General features: G+C 38.9%; 1 long non-coding RNA gene across 1 annotated transcript in view; it reads right to left on the bottom strand.

Moving 5' to 3' along the window:
• Positions 1-549: 549 nt before the first annotated feature.
• Positions 550-22336, bottom strand: part of LOC129049805 (uncharacterized) — a 29519-nt gene continuing 7732 nt past the window's right edge. Inside the window, exon 3 of the long non-coding RNA XR_008513153.2 lies at positions 550-788. This is a non-coding gene — a long non-coding RNA (uncharacterized LOC129049805). The remainder of the gene's footprint in view (positions 789-22336) is intronic.

The following is a 22336-nucleotide window of genomic DNA, read 5'->3' as shown; positions in this document are numbered from 1 at the left end:
ATAAGTCAACCGCTCAGATGAAGACCCAAGCCCTTGGTATCTGGTTAGGGGTCATAGAGGAGCCCATGTATGGGCTTCAGGATGGGCAGACTTACCTGCTTACTGGATGTGGTAGGCTGAATAATGGCCCCTAAATATGTTCATTTTAGAATCCCCAGAACTTCTGAATATGTTACTTTGCCTGGTAAGGGGATTCTGCAGATGTGACTAAGTGAAGGATCTTAAGATGCGGATATTATCCAGGATTATCCTGGTGGGCCCCGTGTAACCACGAGAATCCATATAAGAGGGACACAGAGGAGTCAGAGTCAGAGGAAAAGGCAATGGGCAATGTGATGACAGCAGCAGATATTGGAGTGAGGAGTTTTGAAGATGAAGGAAGGGGTCATAAGCCGAGGAACACAGGCAGCCACTATGACCTGTAAAAGACAAGGAAATGAATTCTCCCTCTCAGAGCCTCCAGATAAAATGGAACCCTGATGATTTCTTCACTTTAGCCCTGTGAAAGTGATTTCAGACTTCCCATCTCCAGAAATGTAAGAGAATAAATTTGTGCTGTTTTAGGCCACTAAGTTTATAGTAATTGTTATAGCAGCAACAACAAAAACCAAACACACTGGACTTAGCACCATGTGTGGTACACAGTGAACCTCCAGAAGGACTTGTTGAAAGCCACTTTGAGACTTGATTTCCTTGTGCTAGTTGCATGAGTGTGAGCAAGCTGCTGAAGCGGCTCTATCAGAAGAATTGGGAATGTCCTTCCAATTGCACAGGCTATCAGATGAAGTCTGCAAAGTAAAACACATTGTGAAAGTTAGAAAATTCTGTACAAATGTGAGGCTATCTGATCGTGGCAGCTAAGCCCTCCTCCCCTGCTTGCTCCATGCCCCACAGGAGAGAAGGGCTTTGGTGGTTCCTTTTAGAGAGAAAAACTATAAATGATCAGCTCCTGAACCTAATCACTTGTGGGCTACAATCTCTGCAATACTGGTTATTGGGTGATGGGCCCTCCTAAATATCTTCCTACCCTAGATTTTCTAAGAGTTTCTACGTCAGTTGTTTATTTCACAAATAATAGCTGAGTATTCACCCAATTATTGACCCATTGCCCATTCATGCCTTTATTCATGCAATCAGGAAATGTTTATTGAGCACCTAATAGCATGATGATAAGCTCTAGATATACACCAGTGAGTCAGACATGGTCGCTGCCCTCCAGGAACTCAGTCTACTGGGGCAGGCAGTCACAGAACAATATCCGTGCAATGAAGTGTCACAGGGTGATATGATAGAGAAAAATACAGAGCATTCTAGAGCAGGGAGGACTGGTTTTATTCAGAAAACCTTACCATGTGGTCGAAGATGAACGAGGTCAACGGTCTCACCGGCTTATGACTCATATATTACATGACCGCTAATAAATATTACTTCTAAAGGTTTTTCTCATAGGGATAGCTGAGTGTGAGAGAGATAATCTGACAGGAAAGTCTGCACACAGCAAAAACCATGATAATCTTGTTGTCTAGAGAGTCAGTGGTTTAAATTCTTTGCAATGACCTTTCTCACCAAAGCAACTACCTACTGAAACAATAGCTTTCTCATTACTGCTGCCCAAAGTATCTTTTAAAAGCTATTTTAGCTCTATGTGGATGGCATGTTCACTTGGACCGAAGTGCTGGCTTTGTCCTTCTCTATTTCTTTTTTTTTTTGTAGTTGTTGAGACGGAGTCTCACTCTGTTACCCAGGATGGAGTGCAATGGCCTGATCTTGGCTCACCACAACCTCCGCCTCCCGGGTTCAAGCGATTCTCCTGCTTCAGCCTCCCAAGTAGCTGGGATTGCAGGCATGTGCCACCACGCCCAGCTAATTTTTGTATTTTTAGTAGAGACGGGGTTTCACCATGTTGGCCAGGCTGGTCTGGAATTCCTAACTTCAAGTGATCCGCCCGCCTTGGCCTCCTAAAATGCTGGGATTCCAGGCGTGAGCCACTGTCCCCAGCCTGTCCTCCTCTATTTCAAGGCACCCTTGAAGGCTTCTCTTTTTCCAGCCTTTCCTTATTCCTTTACTTTTAAACTAGTTTAATCAAATAATGACTTTATTGGCCCATGAAATTGAGAAGGGCATGGGTGGAGCTGGCCTCTGACATGTGGAAACAGGGTCTGGAATGCTGTGGACGCTGTTCTCCACCCATCTCTCCCCACCCCATTTCTCATGTCCGTTTTTCTCTGCTGGTAACTTCATTTTTTTCTCCTGCAGATGTGCTTTCTTTCTGCAGGGGTAAACACTATCACGAATAGGTTGGGTCTTACTGTATTTCTGCCTAGTGATTCAAGAGTAAAAGGAAACTTTACTTAAAATTCCAAGGGTAAAATACTGATTGGCCAAACCTGAGTTATATGCTCATTTCTGGACCAATCACTGTAATCAAGGAAGTGTGGTATTCTGATTGGCTAGGTCTGGATCACATGTCCATTTATGCGGCTGGGACAATGACAGCCCTCATCAGAACCACGTGGTTGATGTAGGAAAGGAAGAATTCCCCAAAGATATGTCAGATGAGTGTGGGTGGAGGGATGGATATTGTTATCAGAAGGGGAAAAGTTGGTTATGAGTAGGCAAGAAGAAAGGATATGCTTTCATCTTTTTTCACAAACATTCTCCACCCTACCAGATGTGAGGGACAAAAAACTGAAATAATAGAAATAAAGTTTAAAATACATACTTTCAAATAGCAATACCAGCGAAAATTTAAAATTTGCTACAAAGTTAGGAAAAGCTGGATTTTTCTTTAGCCGTGGTAAGAAGTAGCTACCAGGGCCAGTTTTAAACCTGTTCCACAGACAAGACAACTCATCTCACTGAACATACATATAGCCAACCAATCAGTGTCAGTCTTTTGCCTCTAAAAGTTCGCCAATCAGTGATGGACTCATTCCTGTAAACAGGCCAGGGACAGCACACCAATCAACAAGGGTCTCACCCCAGTAATCGTGATATTAACCCCTCACACCTCTTAAAGTCTGCCAATCCTTGAACTCCATGTTTCCCAAAAACCCAATATGAAATCAATGCTTCGTTTTGCTCAGAGAAACTGTGTCTAACCGGTTTACCTCTCCCTTACCATAGTGAGAAATAAATTCAGTTTTTTTTTCTTTCTGGCTCTATGTAGGTTTGTTGAACATTTTTAGAATCCCATTTTTATTTCTAGTGTTTTTCAGCATGTATCTTTGAGCAGCTTTTTAAGTAGTTGCTTTAGGTATTACATACATAATTTATCAAAGTCTACTGTCATCGATATTTTACCAGTTCAAGTAAAGTTTAGAAACCTTGCCTTCATTTATATCCCTTTACCCTCTCTCATTAATAATATAAATATTTTATCTACATGCATTGAGAACCACATTGGACAGTGTTAAAATTTTGCTTCAATCATCAAACATAATTTGGAAATTTCAAGAGGAGAAGGAAATTTTATTTACCATATTTTTACCATTATAATATTCTTTCTTACTTCCAGACATCCCCATGACTCTTTCTTTTATAATTTGTGTTTAGAGAACTTCCTCTGGCCATTCTTTAATGTATGTGTGCTGGGGGCAAGGCAAATTCACTTAGTTTTCTTTTAACTGAGAATATCTTGATTTCTCCTTCATTTTTGAAGGATATTGTTGCTAGATGTAAAATTCTGTGTTGACAATTCTTTTCTTCCAGCACTTGAAAAATGTGCCACTTTCTTCTGGGCTCCATGCTTTTTAGTGAGAAATCCACTGTCCTTCCAGTTGTTTTTTCCCTTGTTGATAATGTATTGTTATTCTCTGGCTATTTTCAAGATTTTTTCTTTGTTTTTAGTTTTCAGAAGTTTCACTCTGATGTGTCTTGCTGTGGATTTCTCTTAATTTTTCCTGTATGGGATTCACTTTGCTTCTTGAACCTGTAGTTGGTTTGTTTTTTGCCAAATTTGAGACTTTTTCAGCCATTATTTCTTGAAATATTTTTTCAGTCCCCACCTTCTTTTGCTCTCCTGAAACTTGTTATAGTCCCACGTCTCCGAGGCTTTGCTCATTTCTTCAATCTATTTTCTCTCTGTTGTTCAAATTAGGTATCTTTAAGTTTACTGATTCTTTCCTCTGTTCCAGTCATTCTTCTGTTGTGGTCATACATTTAGTTTTTTAATTTTGGTTTTTGTATTTTTTCGTAGTTCTAAAATATGTATTTTGTTCTTCTTGATATCTTCTTAAGTCCTTGCCGAGACTTTCTATATTTTTCTAATTTTCATAATTGCATGTTGAAACATTTTTGTGATGGATGATTTATAATCCTTATTGTATAATTCTAACATCTGTGTCATCTGGGTGTTGTCCTCTGTCAGTTGTATTTTCTCATTTGATTTGATATCTTCCTAATAGTTCTTGGTATATGAGATTTTTGATTGAAACTTGGACATTTGGGATATTTTGCTTTAAGACTGCATGTTATTTAAATCTTGTGTTTTAGCTGGCTTTTACCTATCTGATGGTGCCACTTCATTAACACCAGCTAATGTCTCTAGACATTTACAAATGTCCTCCAGGGAAAAAGTGGTTTTTCATATTTGAGAACTATTGGCTAGCTGATCCCAGTGAACCTCCAGATTCATGAATGAAATGAGTGATAGGCTATTGTTTTTAAACCACTGTTTGGGTGTGATTTGATATACAACAATAGATAATCAAGGGGCCTGGGAGAGGCTAGGATTCAGAACATCTTCACCTCCTTCACAAGCTTACCTGACACTAGTTTAAGAGCTGGATTAGCTCAAGAGACCTGAATGAATAGTCGTTGCTTCTATCACCTCTGGAGTTTTTACGGTGAACTATCTTCTACATATGGTATCTAGATATGTATTTATTTATCATTTGTAGAAGGATTTGTAAAGACTTATAAAAAATATATGTATGCCATAGAAACATGTACCTTATATGTAAAATACATAAAAGACAGTTAAATAGAAATAAAAGGAAAATTGGAAATCATTCAGGAGAACAGGCAAATAATAATAATAATAATTTTTTTATTTTGAGACGGAGTCTCACTCTGTCGCCAGGCTGGAGTGCAGTGGCGCGATCCAGCTCACTGCAAGCTCCGCCCCCTGGGTTTACGCCATTCTCCTGCCTCAGCCTCCAAAGTAGGTGGGACTGCAGGCGCCCGCCACCACGCCCAGCTAATTTTTTGTATTTTTAGTAGAGACGGGGTTTCACTGTGTTAGCCAGGATGTCTTGATCTCCTGACCTCTTGATCCGCCCTCCCAAAGTGCTGGGATTACAGGCGTAAGCCACCGCGTCTGGCCTCAAATAATTATTTTAAGCAGAAGAAAATACTTACTGATTTTTGTTTCTCAACTTTCTGAAAACCAAGAGAAACACTTTGGTTTCATTGTAAACTCATTTGTATTAAATGATTTTCTCTCCCTAAATCGTAAGAGAAATTTAAAACATGCATTCTTAAATGAAGGACATTGAAAGGGTTGTCAACAACAGTTTTACTTTTTTACAGCTTGCAGAAAAATTCTCCTTATGGCCAAGGACCTCACGATAAATCAAAACCTAAGGGAAGTATTTCTGCCAGAATAAAGCTTATGTAGCCCAGGTGTTTTTGATGATTTAGCAAGACAACAGGACAGCTCTTAGAGAAGGCACTCAACCGAGGAATAGAGCTCAGATGGTGGCCAGCTGGTCAGCAGCCTATTTCTGGTAAGTACTACCTCATGAGATCATCTGTTAAAGTCCTTCTGGTTTAAGACTCATACGTCTTAAGAACCATATCATACATATTTGAAAGGATGCTTATTTTCCCTTTTTTTTTTGTTTCTTAGAAGGTGGCAAATCTATGAATGGGATCAAGTTATTAATCAATGATTTAAGAAGGAAAAAGGGGAGAGGACAAAACACTCCCTGGATTTCCACAAACAACTTCTTTTTTTAAAAAATTGAAAATAGTTATGGGTACATAGTAGGTATGTATATTTATGGGGTACATGAGATATTTTGATGCAGGCATACAAGATGTAATAATCACATCAGGGTAAATGGGGTATCCAGCACCTCAAGTATTTATCATTTCTTTGTGTTACAAACATTCCAGTTACACTCTTAGTTATTTTAAAATGTACAATAAATTTTTGTTGACTGTAATCACCCTGTTGTGCTAGCAAATACTAGATCTTATTCATTCTATCTAACTATACTTTTGTACCCATTAACCGTCGCCACTCCCCTCCCCTCACTACCCTTCCCAGCCTCTGGTAACCATCCTCCTACTCTATCTCCATGAGCTCAATTGTTTTAATTTTTAGCTTTCACAAATAAGTGAGAACACGTGAAGTTCGTCTTTCTGTGCTTGACTTATTACACATGATATGTCCTCCAGTTCCATCCATGTAGTTGCAAATGACAGGATCTCATTTTTTTAATGGCTGAATAGTACTCCATTTTGTATATGTACCACATTTTGTTTATCCATTCATCTGTTGATGGATGCTTAGGTTGCCTCCAAATCTTGGCTATGGTGAATAGTGCTTTAATAAACATGGGATTGTGGATACTTCTTTGATAAACTGATTTCCTTTCTTTGGGGTATATACCTAGCAGTGGGATTGCTGGATTATATGGTAGCTCTATTTGTCATTTTCTGAGGAACCTCCATACTGTTATCCATAGTGGTTGTACTAATTTACATTCCCATGAACACTGTACAAGGGTTGCCTTTTCTCCACATCCTTGACAGCACTCGTTATTGCCTGTCTTTAGGATATAAGCCATTTTAACTGAAGTGAGATGATATCTCGTTGTAGTTTTGATTTGCATTTCTCTGATCAATGATGTTGAGCATCTTTTCATATACCTGTTTGCCATTTCTATGTCTTCTTTTGAGAAGTATCTATTCAGATCTTTTGCTAATTTTCAAATTGGATTATTAGATTTTTTTCCTATAGATTTGAGTTCCTTATATATTCTGGTTATTAATCCTTTGTCAAATGGATAGTTTGCAAATATTTTCTCCCATTCTGTGGGTCCCTCTTCACTTTGTTGATTGTTTCCTTTGCTGTGTAGAAGCTTTTTAACTTGATGTGATCCTGTTTATCCATTTTTGCTTCGGTTGCCTGTGCTTGTGCAGTATTACCTAAGAAATCTTTGCTCAGACCAATGTCCCCGGAAAGGTTCCCTAGTGTTTGTTTTTAGTCATTTCATAGTCTCAGGTTTTAGATTTATGTTTTTAATCTATTTTGATTTTTTTTTATATGGTGAGAGATAGGGTCTGGTTTCATTCTTCTGCATATGGGTATCCAGTTTTCCCAGCACCGTTTATTGAAGAGGCTACCCTTTCCCTAATGCATGTTCTTGGCAACTTTGTCAAAAATGAGTTCATTGTAGATGTATGGATTTATTTTTGGGCTCTTTATTCCATTCCACTGGTCTATGTGCCTGCTTTTATGCCACTACCATGCTGTTTTGGTTACTATAGTCTGTAGTATGATTTGAAGTCAGGTAATGTTATTCCTTCAGTTTTGTTATCTTTGCTCAGGTTGTCTTTGGCAATTCTGGCTCTTGCATCGTTCCATGTACATTTTAGGATTTTCTGTTTCTATGAAGAATGTCATTGGTATTTTGATTGGGATTCCATTGAACCTGTAATAGCTTTGAGTACTATGGACATTTGAACAATATTAATTTTTCGAATACATGAACATGGAATATATTTCCATTTTTTGTGTCCTCTTCAATTTCTTGCATCAGTATTTTAAAGTTTTCATTGCAAAGATCTTTTACTTCTTTTAAGTTAATTTCTAGATATTTTATTTTATTTGTAGCTATTTTAAATGAGCTTTTTTCTTGATTTCTTTATCAGCTTGTTTGTTATTGGCATACAGAAATGCTACTAATTTTTTTTTTTTTTTAAACAGAGTGTTACTCTGTCACCCAGGCTGCAGTGCAGTGGCACGATCTTGGCTCACCGCAACCTCTGCCTCCCGGGTTCAAGAGATTCTCCTGCCTCAGCCTCTTGAGTAGCTGGGATTATAGGCATGAGCCACCACATCCAGCTAATTTTTGTGTTTTTGGTAGAGATGGGGTTTTGCCATGTTGGCCAGGCTGGTCTCAAACCCCTGACCTCAGGTGATCAGCCTGCCTCGGCCTCCCAAAGTGTTAGGACTACAGGTGTGAGCCACTGCACCTGGCCAAATGCAACTAATTTTTGTATGTTGATTTTATATCCTGCAACTTTACTGAATTTGTCAGTTCTAATAGTTTTTGTAGAGTTTTAAAGTTTCTTCAGATATAAGATCATATTATTTGCAAGCAAGGATAATTTGACTACTTCCTTTACAATCTGGATACCCTTTATTTCTTTCTCTTGCCTGATTGGTCTACCTAGGACCTCTGTTGAATAACAGTGGTGAGAGATAGGTTTAAGATGGTGGATAGGAGGCAGGACTAGCTTGCAGATCCTGCTTGGAGAGAAAGAGCAGCCAGCATGTGGAGACTCACATTGTGATCTTTTGCTCCAAGAACTACTAAAGGAAGCTACAAGGAAAGTTGAGAGAATCTACAGACCCTTTGAAGAAACTGGATCACCATAACAGGCTCCCTGAGATGCCGAAAAACTGTGAGTCTGCTTGCTTTTTCAGTGGGGAGGCTGGTGGTCTCGGGCAAGTTCTTTTCCCTGGTCACTGGATGCCTGGAAATAGACTTGGTGCTCCCTCATTTCGGGGCATGGTAGAAATGAGTGACTTTGTCAAAAATGAGTTCATTGTACATGTATAGATTGATTTCCATACAGCCTATAGAACTGTAGGTTCCATGGGAGTAGGGTGAGGTCTGTGACTACCAGCTTTCTCCCACTTCCCTGGGGACCTGTATGACTCAGCAGAGGCAGCCATAATCCCCCAGGGAACATAACTCCATTGGCCTGGGAACAACACCCCCACCCCCCACCACAGCCACAGCAAGCCCCACCCCAGCAGAGTCTGAGCTCAGACAAGCCTATCCCTGCCCAAATCTTGTGGTCTTTCTCTACCAGTTTTGGTTGACAAAGATGAAAGACATAATTTCTTGGGAGCTCTATGGCCCTGCCCAGCACCTGAGAAACCTGGATACTTAACCAGGTGACCCTAGAGCAAGTTTGCATCCTCCCTATAGTACTGAAGGTGATGTGCTCTTGAAAGCACCACTTCCTGGCTAGAGGCCAACCAACACAAAACTAGTGCACTAAACAAAAATACAACCAAGGACCTCACGGAGTCCTCTTCACTCCCCTGCTTCCTCCACCAGAGCACGTGGTGGTATCCACGGCTGCAAGACCTGAAGATGGATCACATCACAGGACTCTTTGCAGACACTCCCCAGTACCAGCCCGGAGGCTGGTAGCTCCACTGGGTGGCCAGACCCAGAAGAGTAAAAACAATCACTGCAGTTCACCTCTCATGAAGCCCCATCCCTAGGGGAAGGGTGAGAGCACTACATCAAGGGAGCATCCTGTTGTACAAAATAATCTGAACAGCAGCCCTTGAGTCCCAGATCTTCCCTCTGACATAGTCTACCCAAATGAGAAGAAACAAGAAAAAGAATCCTGGTACTATGACAAAAAAAGTTTCTTTAATGCCCCCAAAAGATCACAGGAGCTCAACAAAAATGGGTCCAAACCAAGACAAAATCTGTGAATCGTCAGAAAAAGAATTCAGAAGATCAATTACTAAGCAAGCTAATCAAGGAGGCACCAGAGAAAGGTGAAGTACAACTTAAAGAAATAAAAAACATGATACAGGATATGAAAGGAAAAATCTTTGGTGAAATAGATGGCATAAATAAAAAACAATCACACTTCTGCAAATCGAGGACACACTTAGAGAAATGCAAAATGCACTGGAAAGTCTCAGCAATGGCATCGAACAAGAAGTAAGAACTTCAGAGCTCGAAGACAAGGTTTTTGAATTAACCCAATCCATCAAAGATAAAGATAAAATAATTTTTAAAATGAACAAAGCCTCTAAGAAGTTTGCAACTAGGTTAAGTGTCCAAATCTAAGAATAATTGATGTTCCTAAGAAAGAAGAGAAATCTAAAAGTTTGGAAAACATATTTGAGGGAATAATTGAGGAAAACTTCCCTGGCCATGCTAGAGATATAGACACGCAAATACAAGAAGCTCAAAGAACACCTGGGAAATTCATCACAAAAAGATCATTGCTTAGTCACATAGTCATCAGGTTATCTAAAGTCAAGATGAAGGTTATCTAAAGTTAAGAGCTGTGAGGCAAAAGCATCAGGAAACCTCTAAAGGGAAACCTGTCAGAGTAACAGCAGATTTCTCAGCAGAAACCCTACAAGCTAGAAGGAATTAGGGTAATATTTTTAGCCTCCTTAAACAAAACAATTATCTAACACGAATTTTGTATCTAGCAAAACTAAGCTTCATAAATGAAGGAAAGATACAGTGTTTTCCAGACAAACAAATGCTGCGAGATTTGCCCCTACCGAGCCAGCACTACAAGAACTGCTAAAAAGAATTGTAAATCTTGAAACAAATCCTAAAAATACACCAAAATAGAACCTTCTTAAAGGGTAAATCTCACAGGACCTATATAATAATAACACAACAAAGAAACAATAACAAGGTATTCAGGCAACAAATAACATGATGAATAGAATAGTACTTCACATCTCAATACTAATGTTGAATGTAAATGGCCTAAATACTCCCCTTAAAAAATACAGAATGGCAGAATGGATAAGAATTTGCCAACAAAGTTTCTTCTGTCTTCAGGAGACTTACCTAACACATAAGGACTCATATAAACTTAAGGTAAGGGGGTAAAAAAGATATTCCATGCAAATGGACACCAAAAGCAAGCAGGAGTAGCTATTCTTGTATCAGACAAAACAAACTTTAAAGCAACAGCAGTTAAAAAAGACAAAGGGGAACATTATATAATGATAAAAGGTCTAGTCTAACAGGAAAATATTACAATCCTAAATATATATGCGCCTAACACTGGAGCTCCCAAATTTCCAAAACAATTATTACTAGGCCTAAGAAAGGAGATAGACAGCAACACAATAATAGTGGGGGACTTCAATACTCCACTGACAAGCACTAGATTGGTCATCAAGACATAAAGTCAACAAAAATACAATTGATTTAAACTATACCCTAGGACAAATGTACTTAACAGATAATTACATAACATCCTACCCAACAACTGCAGAATATACATTCTATTCATCAGCACATGGAACATTCTCCAAGATAGACCATATGATAGGCCACAAAACAAGTCTCAGCAAATATAAGCAAATCAAAATTATATCAAGTGCTCTCTCTGATCACAGTGAAATAATATTGGAAATCAACTTTAAAAGGTACCCTCAAAACCATGCAAATACATGGAAATTAAATAACCTGCTCCTGAATGATCATTGGGTAAACAATAAGATCAAGATGGAAATTAAAGATTATTTGAACTGAACGAGAATAGTTATACAACCTACCAAAACCTTGGGGATACAGAAAAAGCAGTGCCAAGAGGAAAGTTCATAGCATTAAATGCCTACATCAAAAAGTCTGAAAGAGCACAAACAGACAATCTATGGTCACACCTCATGGAACTGGAGAAGTAAGAACAATCCAAATCCAAACCCAGCAGAAGAAAAGAAATAACGAAGATCGGAGGAGAACTAAATGAAATTGAAACAAACAAACAAAACACAAAAGATAAATGAAACAAAAAGCTGGTTGTTTGAAAAGATAAATAAAATTGGTAGACCATTAATGAGATTAACCAAGAAAGGAAGAGAGGAGTTAAATAAATTAGAAATGAAAAGGGAAATATTACTATGATACCAGAGCAATACAAAAGATTATTGAAGGCTATTATGAACACCTTTACACACATAAACTAGAAAACTTAGAGGAAATAGATAAATTGCTGGAAATATACAACCCTCCTAGATTAAAACACGAAGATACAGAAACTCTGAACAGACAAATAAGGAGCAGCAAGGTTGAAACGGTAATAAAAAAATTGCCAACCAAAAAAAAGTTCAGGACCAGACAAAAATCACTGATGAATTCTATCAGACATTCAAAGAAGAATTGATATCAATCCTACAGACACTATTCCACAGGATATAGAAAGAGGGAATCCTCCCTAAATCATTTTATGAAGTCAGTATCACCCTAATACCAAAACCAGGGAAGGACATAACGAAAGAAGAAAACTACAGTCCAATATCCCTGATGAACATAGATGCAAAAATCTTCAACAAATTACTAGCTAACTGAATCCAACAGCATATCAAAAAGATAATCCACCATGATGAAGTGTGTTTCACACCAGGGATGCAAGGATGGCTTAACATATGCAAGTCAATAAATGTGGTACACTACACATAAACATAATTAAAAACAAAAATCCTATGATCATCTCAATGGATGCAGAAAAACATTTAACAAAGTGCAGCATCCCTTTATGATTAAAACCCTCAGTGAAATTGGCATAGAAGGGAAATACTTTGAGGTAATCAAATCCATCTATGACAAACCCACAGCCAACATCATACTACATGGAGAAAAGTTGAAAACATTCCCCCTGAGAACTGGAACATGACAAGGATGCCCACTTACACCACTTCTATTAAACATGGTACTTGAAGTCCTAGCCGGAGCAATCAGACAAGAGAAAGAAAGAAAGGGCATCCAAACTGGTAAAGAGGAATCCAAACTGTCACAGTTTGCTGATTATATAATTGCATGTCTAGAAAACCCTGAGGACTCATCCAAGAAGCTCCTAGAACTGGTAAAGGAATTCAACAAAGTTTCAGGATACAAAATTAATGTACACAAATCAGTAGCTCTGCTATACACCAACAGCGACCAAGCTGAGAATCAAATCAAGAGCTCAACCCCTTTTACAATAGCTGCAAAAAGTGTAAAATCTTAGGAATACACCTAACCAAGGAAGTGAAAGACCTCTGCAAGGAAAACTACAAAACACTGATGAAAGAAATCATAGACAACACAAACAAAAGGAAACACATCCCATGACCATGGATGGGTAGAATCAATATTGTGAAAATGACCATACTGCCAAAAGCAATCTACAAATTCAATTCAATGCCCATCAAAATATCACCATTGCACTTTGGGAGGCCGAGGCGGGCAGATCAAGATCATCCTAGCTAACATGGTGAAATCCCGTTTAAAATTAGTCGGGTGTGGTGGCAGGCACCTGTAGTCCCAGCTACTCAAGAGGCTGAGGCAGGAGAATAGCATGAGCCCGGGAGGTGGAGCTTGCAGGGAGCCGAGATCGTGCACTGCACTCCAGCCTGGCAACAGAGCAAGACTAAGTCTCAAAAAAAAAAAAAAAAAAAAAAAAAACCCACCATCATTCTTCACAGAACTAGAAAAAACAATCCTAAAATTCATATGGAACCAAAAAAGAGCCGTCATAGCCAAGCAAGACTAAGCAAAAAGAACAAATCTGGAGGCATTACATTACCCAACTTCAAACTATACTATAAGGCCATAGTCACCAAAATAGTATGGTACTGGCATTAAAATAGGCACATAGACCAATGGAACAGATTAGGAACTGAGAAATAAAGCCAAATACAGCTGATTGATGTTTGACAAAGGAAACAAAAACGTAAAGTGGGAAAAGGACACCCTATTCAACAAATGGTGCTGGGATGACTGGCAAGCCACATGTAGAAGAATGAAACTGTATCCTCATCTCTCACCTTATTCAAAAATCCGAAAATCAACTCAAGATGGATCAAAAACTTAAATCTAAGACCTGAAACCATAAAAATTCTAGAAGATAACATTGGAAAAACCCTTTTAGACATTGGCTTAGGCAAAGACTTCATAACCAAGAACTCAAAAGCAAATGCAACAAAAACAAAAATAAACAAATGGGACTTAATTAAACTAAAAAGCTTCTGCACAGCAATATAAATAATCAGCAGAGTTAACAGAAAACCCATAGAGGGAGAAAATCTTGACAATCCGTACATCCAACAAAGGACTAATATCCAGAATCTACAAAGAATTCAAACAAATCAGCAAGAAAAAACCAAACAATCCCATCAAAAAGTGGGCTAAGGACATGAATAGGCAGTTCTCAAACTAAGATACATAAATGGGCAACAAGCATATGGAAAAATGCTCAACATCACTAATTATCAGGGAAATGCAAATTAAACCCACAATGTGATACCACCTTACCCCTGCAAGAATGGCCATAATCAAAAAATTAAAAAATAATAGATGGTGGTGTGAATATGGTAAAAAGGGAACACTTTTACACTGTTGGTGGGAATGTAAACTGACACAACCACTATGGAAAACAGTGTGGAGATTCCTTAAAGATCTAAAAGTAGATCTATCATTTGATCCAGCAATTCCACTACTAGGTATCTACCCAGAGGAAAAGAAGTCATTATACAAAAAAGATACTCACACACGCATGTTTCTAGCAACAGAATTGGCAATTGCAAAAATATGAAACCAGCCCAAATGTCCATCAATCAATGAGTGGATACAGAAAATGTGATATATATACATATATATATATATATACACACATACCATGGAATACTACTCAGCCATAAAAAGCAATTAAATAATGGCATTTGCAGCAACCTGGATGGAATTGGAGACTATTATTTTAGGTGAAGTAACTCAGGAATGGAAAACCAAACATCGTGTGTTCTCACTCATAAGTGGGAGCTAAACTATGAGGGACAAAAGACTACACTTTGGGTACAGTGTACACTGCTTGGGTGATGGGTGCACCAAAATCTCAGAAATCGCCACTGAAGAATGTATTTATGTAATCAAGCACCACCTGTTCCTTAAAAACCTATTGAAATAAAAAATAAAATTTAAAAAGACAGATAATAACAAATGTTGATGAGGATGTGCAAAAATAAGAACCCTTAATATGTTGCTGGCAGAAATGTGAAACAATTTGGTGGCTCCTCAAACAGGTAAAGATAGAGTTACCTTATGACCCAATAATTCCGCTCCTAGGTATATTGAAAACGCATATTTATACAAAACCTTGTACACAAAAAGTTTATTACAGCATTATTCCTAATAGCCAAAAGGTGGAAACAACTGAAATGTTCATCACGTGATGAGTGGACAAACAAAATCTGGCATATCCATACAATAGAGTGTTATTCAGCTATAAAAAGGAATGAAGTAGTGGCACCTGCTGCAACACATAGGTGAACTTTGAAAACATTGTGCTAAGTAAAAGAAGCCTGCCACAAAATACTACATATATGATTCCATTTATATAAAATATCCAGAATAGGCAAATCTATATAGATGGAATGCAGACTGCCTAGGGCTTGCCTAGGGCTGAAGGCATGTGGAGAATGGGAGGTGACTGCTAAAGGGTATGGGGTTTCTTTTTGGAGTGGTGAAAATTTCAACAATTGATTGTGGTAATGGATGTGCAGCTCTGAGAATATGCTAACAACCATTGAATTGTAGACTTTAAATGGGTGAATTTATGGTATGTGAATTATATCTCAATATAATGATCTATGATCATTGTCATAGATCAGGCTGAATTGAAGATCTTTATGATGAAGACACATTCGTTATATGTCCCTTGCCTCTACTTCTTCAAATTTTCATTTTGATTTTCAACAATCAACCTGGAAACTACTATTAGTATTTGCATGTAACAGATGGACTAAGGAAATTATAGTATTTAATAGAGTTTACTTCTCGGTTCCTATTGAATTCAGAATCACCTTTGATCACCAAGTTGGCTCAGGGTCACTGGGTGGTGCAGAATGTTTATAATTTTGTACCGTGAGTGTGAATTCTGACTCTGTTTTTGGAGAAGTATACATTTTTGAGCCTGTGTTTTTGACTCATTGTGATGGCTGCCACAGCCTGATAATGAGGCTACTTATCTGTAAATCACAGTGCCAAAAAGTGAGCTCTTTGCATGTCCCCAAGAAAAGCCAATTCTTGGAGCAGTTTATTAACTGCCCTTCACTTTTAGAAGGGCCTTGAATCTTTATTTTCAGAACTCAGTAATACAGTGTCCTTTGTCATTGTACTTTTGTGTACTCTGATTCCAGCCATTGTGGAACTTAGATGTTTGGGTCTACGTAGAAAGAACACTGAGAGAATAATCCTTTCAGTCAATAACATTGGTTAATCATATTTTGAGTCTTGATTCCTCCACATACTAGTTGAGTGACGTTGTGCAAGATTTTAACCTCTCTAATCCATAGTTCCCTTTTGTGTAAAATAAAAATAATGATAGTATATCCCTCTTAGGGTTATTATAGGAATTAAATGAAATAATGTAAAGGTCTTAACTCAGTTCTCAGAAAACAACAAGCCTCTGAAAAATAGTAGCCATTGTGATGATTGAAAATAATACAGGGCAGGGAGAATCTATCAAATGTACTTTTTATAGCTCGAAGAGCTGGTAAAATGACTCCATTTTCCTTCTGTAATTGTAGTTACTAAGAATGTTTTTGTATTACATGTAATCTTAACTTGGAAGATTTCAGTGGATTATTTCATAAGGTTGAATTTTAATTTTCTAAGAATGATTCCACATTAGCATAAATTATTGACTAAGTAAAACTTCTCTAAGGGTAGAAAATGATAATAATTTATTTAATAGACACATCCCTGTCTTTTATGTACTTGTTTAAAAATAGTTATTTGTGTCTTGGATATCCATTTCTTCTGTAGACATCCCAACTTACAGTAGGCGTTCTCCCTCCCATATCCACTATGGTTAAAACAAAGTCCCTGCATCTGTTTAAATCACAGAGGAATATTTTGGCATAAGCAGAATCCTATGCTTTATTCTTGCTATTTTGGATTGTGACTCATGCCTTCTTGTTCCTTAAAATTATTGTCACAGGGTCAGATTTCCTGTGAACTTTGCTTGTCTGTGTTGAGTGGTAGTTCTCTTTTTAGCTCCTGTGAAGGACAATGTTTTATTACCCTAAAAAGTTTAAATCACACAAACATACAGTCCCATCTAGAGAAATACAAGAAGTGATTATAAGACTGTGGTCTTCTGAAAAGAGCAAGCTCTCTGGAACCAGTTAGGTCTGGGTTCTGATCCAGATTCCTCCTCGTCCAGGTTGTGTGGCCAAGGGCAAACCATTTCTCCCTCTGAGCCTATTGCTACACATGTAAAATAGAAAGATACTACAGTACTACATACACGTGAAACACTCAGAAGATTCTTCCAGTTTATAGAAAAATCTCAACACATGTTGTCTATTATTATGAGGATTATAATTATACTCCTGATTATTGTAATCTCGTAAGGCCATTGAGACAACATTGTACTGCAATAATTCATTCAAAGCAATTGACCCAGTACCTAGCTGCAGAGTAGACAAAAGATAGCTACTAATATGATCAATAATTTACTTATTGGAGGGAAGATGTGGAAGGAGTAAGCCGGTGTGTTAATGTTGCCTCTCTTAGAACTTTGAATAAGCCCAGCCTCAGCTCTCTTTGCGAGAGAATAATGATAATGATGTCACCAACAATGATAACTGTAATTTACCAAGCACTTACTCAAAGCCAGACATGGTGCTTGGTACATTCTCCATTTGTTCCTTCTAACAAATCTGTGAGATGAATATTAGCATTAACCCCACACCTCAGCATGGATCTCCCCAAAACACATTCTGAGACATACATTCAGGTGCAAGTAGCTTATTTTGGAGGGAATGTCAGGAGAGTATGGCGAGGTACTAGGAAGTGACACAGAGGAGGGAGGAAGCCAAGAAGGAATAAGATAATGACTGAGTACTGCCCTGTGCAACAAATGCCAAGAGCACAAATTTCCCCGGAAGTTATGGTAAGGCAAGGGCATTCCTGCTTCTCTTTGTTGGTACCCAAACCTGTGTGTTCTAGCTACTGAGGACATGGTGCTATTTAATGGTCACTGATTTAGGGAGAATACCACATCCTGGAGGATGGCACCCACTTGGCAGGGTATCATCTCCAATCTGGTGCTTCAGCTGCGCATTGAAAGAGCTGTCCCATTGCTCTAAGTGGTGTGGTGTATGATAGGATCAGTGGATTCCGGCTCATGTGCTCACTGCTGTATATCATTTGTTTAAGTAGGTTGGTTGGTGTGAAGTGAAAGCATTTCCCAAACAAAAGCCATCTCATTTTTGAGTCCAGTTAGGGACTCAAATCACATTATGTGTCCTTATTACCTATTGTCAGACTCCAAAGAAGAATGGCTTCATCAGACTTAAGCAGCATGCAGGGTAGCAGGAAACAATTGCACAGGTGCCTTTGGTGGGACACAAATATGAATGCAAATGAGAGTACTAAATATTGTGGAAGAGGTGGACACAGGGTGCCTGGCCAAGTGCGGTGGGGAGCTGCTTGATGCGGTTGGTAGAGGTTCCCAGAAGAAGGGGATGGGGAGGAGTATTAATTGTAAAAGAATGAGTTCTGGCTCTCAAGAATCCAGTTAAAATCATTCAACATTGTTATTGAGTCCAAAGCCAAAAAGTGAAAGTTCACACCCCATCCTAGAATTTTGCTGTGGAAAAGGATCATCTGGTCCAACAATACCACTTTACTTAATAAATGAGAAAGATGAGCTTGGTAGGATGGGAGCCACAGTCAAAGTACAATGTATTTCAGCTGCTTGGGAAAAAGCTGGGGTAGGAGGACTTTGTGTACACGTGGTATCATCAGCTTGAGAGGATTTCTGAATTGGAAGATGAAGTTGACAGAACAGAGAACTGGGATTGAACAAAGCCCAGCATGGAAGGAGTCTGGATCTAGGCAGAAGAAAGAATGCTGGACACCAAGAATGGCAAAATGCAAATCATTGTTAAAGCTGGTTGCTGTGCACAAGGGGCTCATCACACCATTCTCTCTGCTTTGTGCATGTGTGCAACTTTTAATAATAAATAGAAAAGTATGCAGGGCAGGTTAACTGTGGAAGGTTCATATGCTGGTGAGGTTGAAAGCCTTGTGAACATGGATTACTCAGTGAGTCTGAACATCTTGAACTTCTGTTCAAAAATACTACTTGGTGACAATTCGAAAATTAACATAGGGCCAGAAGCAGAGGGAGCTTCAAGTTTAGATGGCCCAGATAGTATATGATTGAAGTGACTCAGGGAACAACCCCAGAAAATAAGTGCCTGGCCCTAGAGCCACCAATCATGGCTGATACAATAAAGAATTCAGCATCCATCTCAACTCCTCTGTAGTTGCCTCCCTGGAAAGCTAGGAACCATGTTTTCCAAGCTTCTTTACCACTTGGTTCAACATGGGACCCAGTTTTGTTCAAGCATTTGCACCTGCACAAATATAGGAGGCAGAAGTGAGCAACAGGAGCTGCTGTTGGGTGAGGGGAAGTAGCCTCTTGTGACAATGGCAAATGTGGAGGAATTAGGCTCTTCTGGGGTAGCTGCAGGAAAGCTCTTGGTGTCCAGTTCCTAATATTATGGGAGCCGACGAACAAGAAGCATAATCCTGCTCAATGGTGTGGTGTTCAGCCGGGCTTGCTCTTGGTTACGTTGGTCCTGGATGTGAGCTTTCCTAACTGGGTGTTTTTTTTTTTTCTGCCCTTCCCAAAGATTGAGTTGTCTCTTAATATCCTCAAACTCCTTTCTGACTAATCAGCAAAGGGATTCTTTTTTTTTTTTTTTTTCTGCCACTAACAGCCCAGATACAGATGCTATCCTTGATTCCTATTTCCCCTGCACCCCCAAATCCAATTTATTACTAAGACAGATCTTTTCAATCTGTTCACTTCTCTCTTTCTCCTCTGCTGCTTCCCTGGTTCAGAACCCTAACATGTCCTGTCCACAACCCAGCCACCGCATCCCTTCGGCAGCTCTCTGGTGGCTCTCACTGACCCCAGTGTCGTCTTCAACCCAATTCATTCTCTACACTGACACTAGAGCCATCTTCATATAATGTCAATATGCTCATGACATTACCCAGCACAAACTCCCCTCTCATGCATATATATCTAGGCCTTAGTCATGTGGAATTACTTTCTATTACCAGAGTGTGCAGCTATTCCTTTTATCACTAGGGCTCTGTGCATGTTGCTTTTTCCACCTAGGACACTCTTCCTCCCCTTATCAGGCTAGCTTCTATTCATATTTCAGGTCTTAGGTTAAGAGTAATCTCCTCCAGGAGGTATTTCTTGATTTCTCAAGTTCCAATTAGGTGATTCTATAGTATCCCCAAATGTATTGTACTTGCTGTTTATTTATCTGTGTCTCCTACTAGCCAAAAAGCCTTATGAGGGCCAGAATCTTGTCTGATTACTTGATAATTATGCTTCCCAAATTGGCACACAGCCTGAAACATTGTGGGTACTCAGTAAAAACTAGTTAAATGAAGAATAGTGTCAAATGCAACAGGAAGGTCTAAAGTATACAGATTGCCCATCATCCATGAGTTTGGCAATCTAGTGGACTCTGATGACCTTACAGGGGCAGTTTCAGTGGGGAAGTGGCAGCAAAAGCTAGTGCCAAGTGGGCAATGAGAAAGTAGAAATGGGAAGTGCATTGGGAGTCACACCCCTCCTAACTCTGTTGCTGGCCAAAATATTTCAATTGGGTCAGTGGTCAGGAGAGGCAATGGAAACACAAAGGTATTAGATACCTGAGACATTTGTTTGTAAAAAATGGTGTCTCAAAGAAGGGCAAAGTGACAGTTGACATGCACAGGAAAAATAAGAGGAGGCAAAGATGCTAAGGCACCAACTTTAAGGCACACTTTTCCATAAGCCACAGGAGGTACAGTGCCTGGGGCCCACAAAAATGTTTAATTTTCATTTATTTTAAAGTTAGAACAAAAATTACTCTAATCATAACATATCTGTAATAATAAATTCAGTCATGATTATGTTTGTCTTTATAATAAAATACAATTTTTAATGTTAATTGTTGGAGGAAGAAGGTCACAAAGGCAAAAGTGCCCAGAGCTCAGGGAGGACATAATGCAGCTGTGAGGGACTTTGCTGATTTTACAATCTAGTCCTGCTTGTGAGATTCATTTGGCATGAACTAGGTCACCCCCTTTCTTCTGTCAGCCTCTGGCTCCCACCCTAGCTCTCTCATACTTCCGGGGTCAACCTGGGATGGGTGACTACATGCTCCAACATTGAGGGCACTTTGGTCTGAAAAGATCTTGTTAGAGGCTCTTGACAAAGCTAAAGGTGATATTGTTTTTAGTGATTTCTACAAAGATATTGAGTTCAGCCTTTGGACATGTCTGTCTTAGTTTCTCCTCAGGGTAAACACAGTCTAGATGGTACAGATACCATCTTTCTGGAAACGCTGAGAGAGAGAAGACCCAGATAACTCTGCCAATGTGGCACAGTATGCGTAAACAAGAAGTGCTGACTTTGTTCTATGAGGCAATTCGAAACTACCATAAATGACTCAATAGATAAACTAACTTGGGGAAATTAAAAAGGGGCCCATGGGCAATGATTACTTCCCCTTTAAGGAAGCTAAGGACCAAAGAAACTTATCAGAAAACACTTTAACTTGCAGACTCATTTCCCAACAAGGTAGTCTTTGTTCCAAATAGAAGTCTCATTTGCTTTAGATAATGTAGAGCATCAAATTGTGTGATTTCTTAATTTTACAGGAATCTCAATGTTTCTTGTAAAAGAGATGAAGTTTTTCTGGTTCCGGGTGTACAAGGAGGGCAGAGGTCAAAACGAGGACTTCTATCTCCCAAAGCTTTTCCTTTTGAAACCACCTGCCACCAACGCATAACAAAGCCACAGTTGTGGGAGATGAAGCTAAAACCATGCATGCTCCATCCCAGCCCATTCAATGGCTTTGGAGCAAATGTTCTGTCTGATCAGAGATTCTGCAGGTACAGTTTATATTGAGTCATTAATCCATTCATCCCTTAAGCCCCTTTCCAAGCCCCAGATGCTGGTGATGCAAATGTGAATAAAACTCCATCCCTGTTTGCTTTGCTGACACTTTTCCTCATAGTCCATACATATTACACAATTGTTAATCACCTCTCCCCTCAATCAGACCATAATCTCCATAAGAGCACAGACTTTGCCCTTTGTTTACCCCTGTGAACATGGAGCACAGAACAGTGACTAGCATTGATAGATAAATATTTGTTGCATGATTTTGCTGAAAGAATTAATTAATGAGATTATTTCACAAAAATTGCTTAATCTTGGACAAACTGCTAAAAAGAAAAGTCCATAAACTCCATTCAAAGCAGTTTTTATTACCATTTTCCAAGCATCTGGTTTTGAGAGAATTTATAAA

This window comes from Pongo abelii, chromosome 15 (assembly GCF_028885655.2).
Source record: "Pongo abelii isolate AG06213 chromosome 15, NHGRI_mPonAbe1-v2.0_pri, whole genome shotgun sequence".
In the NCBI taxonomy this organism is placed as follows: domain Eukaryota; kingdom Metazoa; phylum Chordata; class Mammalia; order Primates; family Hominidae; genus Pongo; species Pongo abelii.
The sequence above is the reverse complement of the archived record's forward strand: the minus strand, read 5'-3'. Positions and strand labels throughout refer to the sequence as shown.